At 41.6% G+C, this 3815-nt stretch overlaps 1 protein-coding gene and 2 long non-coding RNA genes across 9 annotated transcripts in view; 1 reads left to right on the forward strand and 2 right to left on the reverse strand.

The window, feature by feature from the left end:
• Nucleotides 1–3815, reverse strand: part of LOC127912862 (polycystic kidney disease 1 like 1-like) — a 62587-nt gene that overhangs the window by 31261 nt on the left and 27511 nt on the right. The gene's annotated exons all lie outside the window — the stretch shown is intronic.
• On the reverse strand, nucleotides 21–1047 carry LOC127912866 (uncharacterized). Of its 7 annotated transcripts, none has more exons than XR_008083754.1 (3): nucleotides 858–1043; nucleotides 302–607; nucleotides 21–49 (listed from the first exon to the last, which is right to left on the reverse strand). It is a non-coding gene; the product is annotated as an uncharacterized LOC127912866 (long non-coding RNA). The 7 variants fall into 7 exon arrangements; XR_008083751.1 differs by lacking the exon at nucleotides 21–49 and adding an exon at nucleotides 107–150 and having other exon boundaries at nucleotides 858–1041; XR_008083756.1 differs by lacking the exons at nucleotides 21–49; nucleotides 858–1043 and adding exons at nucleotides 111–201; nucleotides 658–695.
• LOC127912870 (uncharacterized) lies at nucleotides 994–3006 on the forward strand. The gene is made up of 3 exons (XR_008083763.1): nucleotides 994–1100; nucleotides 1138–1213; nucleotides 1437–3006. It is a non-coding gene; the product is annotated as an uncharacterized LOC127912870 (long non-coding RNA).

The raw sequence follows: 3815 nt of genomic DNA on the forward strand, positions 1-3815 counted from the left end.
CTTCACTCTGTAACCAGGACATACAGGATACTACCCTCCTCAACATAACCTTCACTATGTAACCAGGACATATACAGGATACTACCCTCTCAACATAACCTCTACTATGTAACCAGGACATATACAGGATACTACCCTCCTCAACATAACCTTCACTATGTAACAAGGACATATACAGGATACTACCCTCCTCAACATAACCTTCACTATAACCAGGGACATATACAGGATACTACCCTCCTCAACATAACCTTCACTATGTAACCAGGACATATACAGGATACTACCCTCTCAACATAACCTTCACTATGTAACCAGGACATATACAGGATACTACCCTCCTCAACATAACCTTCACTATGTAACCAGGACATATACAGGATACTACCCTCCTCAACATAACCTTCACTATGTAACCAGGACATATACAGGATACTACCCTCCTCAACATAACCTTCACTATGTAACCAGGACATATACAGGATACTACCCTCCTCAACATAACCTTCACTATGTAACCAGGACATATACAGGATACTACCCTCCTCAACATAACCTTCACTATGTAACCAGGACATATACAGGATACTACCCTCCTCAACATAACCTTCACTATGTCACCAGGACATATACAGGATGCTACCTAAACAACATGACCTTCACTATGTAACCAGGACATATACAGGATACTACCCTAAACAGCATGACCTTCACTATGTAACCAGGACATATACAGGATACCCTCCTCAACATAACCTTCACTATGTAACCAGGACATATACAGGATGCTACCTAAACAGCATGACCTTCACTATGTCACCAGGACATATACAGGATGCTACCCTAAACAACATGACCTTCACTATGTAACCAGGACATATACAGGATACTACCCTCCTCAACATAACCTTCACTCTAAATTAAAACTCCAAACCTACAACCTGATTTTGGATGGAATTACATGGAAGGCTTCTTTTTCACCTTTATTTAACCAGTTGAGAACAAGTTCCCTTTATTTAACCAGGTAGGCTAGTTGAGAACAAGTTCCCTTTATTTAACCAGGTAGGCTAGTTGAGAACAAGTTCCCTTTATTTAACCAGGTAGGCTAGTTGAGAACAAGTTCCTTTATTTAACCAGGTAGGCTAGTTGAGAACAAGTTCCCTTTATTTAACCAGGTAGGCTAGTTGAGAACAAGTTCCCTTTATTTAACCAGGTAGGCTAGTTGAGAACAAGTTCCTTTATTTAACCAGGTAGGCTAGTTGAGAACAAGTTCCTTTATTTAATCAGGTAGGCTAGTTGAGAACAAGTTCCTTTATTTAACCAGGTAGGCTAGTTGAGAACAAGTTCCCTTTATTTAACCAGGTAGGCTAGTTGAGAACAAGTTCCTTTATTTAACCAGGTAGGCTAGTTGAGAACAAGTTCCTTTATTTAATCAGGTAGGCTAGTTGAGAACAAGTTCCCTTTATTTAACCAGGTAGGCTAGTTGAGAACATGTTCCCTTTATTTAACCAGGTAGGCTAGTTGAGAACAAGTTCCCTTTATTTAACCAGGTAGGCTAGTTGAGAACAAGTTCCCTTTATTTAACAAGGTAAGCTAGTTGAGAACAAGTTCCCTTTATTTAATCAGGTAGGCTAGTTGAGAACAAGTTCCTTTATTTAACCAGGTAGGCTAGTTGAGAACAAGTTCGCATTTGCAACTGCAACCTGGCCAAGATAAAGTGTAGCAATTCGACACATACAACAACACAGAGTTACACATGGAATAAACAAAACATACAGTCAATAATACAGTAGAATAGAAGAAAACAAAAAAGTCTATATACAGTGAGTGCAAATAAGGTAAGTTAAAGAAATAAATAGGCCATGGTGGCGAAGTAATTACAATACAGCAATTAAACACTGGAATGGTAGATCGGCAGAAGATGAATGTGCAGGTAGAGATACTGGGGTGCAAATGAGCAAAATAAATAAATAAATACCAGTATGGGGATGAGGTAGGTAGATAGATGGGCTGTTTACAGATAGGCTAAGTACAGGTGCAGTGATCTGTAAAATGCTCTGACAGCTGGTGCTTAAAGCTAGTGAGGGAGATGTGAGTCTACAGCTTCAGAGATTTTTGCAATTTGTTCCAGTCATGGGCAGCAGAGAACTGGAAGGAAAGACGACCAAAGGAGGAAATGGCTTGAGGAAATGGCTTTGGGGGTGACCAGAGAGATACACATGCTGGAGCGCGTGCTACAAGTGGGTGCTGCTATGGTGACCAGTGAGTTGAGATAAGGCGGAGCTTTACCTAGCAGAGACTTGTAGATAACTTGTAGCCAGTGGGTTTGGCGACGAGTATGAAGCGAGGGCCAACCAACGAGAGCGTACAGGTCGCAATTACTAGGCAAGTCAGTTAAGAACAAATTCATATTTTCAATGACGGCATAAGAACAAGTGGGAAGAACAGTGGGTTAACTGCCTGTTCAGGGCAGAACGACAGATTTGTACCTTGTCAGCTCATTCGAACTTGCAATCTTTCGATTACTAGTCCAACACTCTAACCACTAGGCTACCTGCCGCCCCAAATGGTGGGTAGTGTATGGGGCTTTGGTGACAAAAAGGATGGCACTGTGATAGACTGCATCCAGTTTGTTGAGTAGAGTGTTGGAGGCTATTTTATAGATGACATCACCGAAGTCGAGGTTCGGTAAGATGGTCAGTTTTATGAGGGTATGTTTGGCAGCATGAGTGAAGGATGCTTTGTTGCAACATAGGAAGCCGATTCTAGATTTAATTTTGGATTGGAGATGCTTAACGTGAGTCTGGAAGGAGAGTAAACAGTCTAACCAGACACCCAGGTATCTGTATGGCATTGAAGCTCGTCTGGAGGTTAGTTAACACAGTGTCCAAGGAGGTGCCAGAAGTATACAGAATGGTGTCGTCTGCGTACTATACATAAAATGCTCTGGCAAACAAGCAGAGACCTGAAAACCCCATCCAACCTGAAGCTGAGTGAGTAATGCTTAGTCTGAAGCAGTTGTTTTACTTTTCAAAAGCCAAGAAAAAATACATTACAATTATATATTTTACTTAATAAGGACTGAATGGTCAGGCTACCAAGCTTTTCTAGGACAAGGGATACAACTTCAATTAGCACTGACGTGTGAAGAGAGAGGTGTCAAGTCTTTAAAAAATGGCAGGCTACCCCACCCAGATCCAGAGGCCTCGAAGCCCCTCCTGCTGATCAAAGACCATCCACTGGCATTTTTTCTACAAGAAATCTGCCTCCAGAAATATAAGCTTCTCCCAAGTCGGTGACATCTACTCCCATTGTCTGCTGCACTGCTGCTACTCCAAGGCTCAATCCTAGACCCCACGCTCTTCTCAATTTACATCAACAACATAGCTCAGGCAGTAAGAAGCTCTCTCATCCATTTATATGCAGATGATATAGTCTTATACTCAGCTGGCCCCTCCCCAGATTTTGTGTTAAATGCTCTACAACAAAGCTTTCTTAGTGTCCAACAAGCTTTCTCTACCCTTAACCTTGTTCTGAACACCTCCAAACAAAGGTTGTGGTTTAGTAAGAAGAAGAATGCCCCTCTCCCCACAGGGTGATTACTACCTCTGATGGTTTAGAGATTGAGGTAGGATTACTTACCCTAGGATAGTAAGTAATCCTTCTCACCCCAACAAGATTTAGATGCAAGTGGCTGTTCCACTGGTTTGTCATAAGGTGTTATGCACCAATTTGTAAGTCGCTCTGGATAAGAGCGTCTGCTAAATGACTTAAATGTAAAATGTAAATGAAGGTAGTCACCTCATACAAGTACT

The sequence above is a fragment of the Oncorhynchus keta genome, chromosome 28 (genome assembly GCF_023373465.1).
Source record: "Oncorhynchus keta strain PuntledgeMale-10-30-2019 chromosome 28, Oket_V2, whole genome shotgun sequence".
NCBI classification, from domain to species: Eukaryota; Metazoa; Chordata; class Actinopteri; order Salmoniformes; family Salmonidae; genus Oncorhynchus; species Oncorhynchus keta.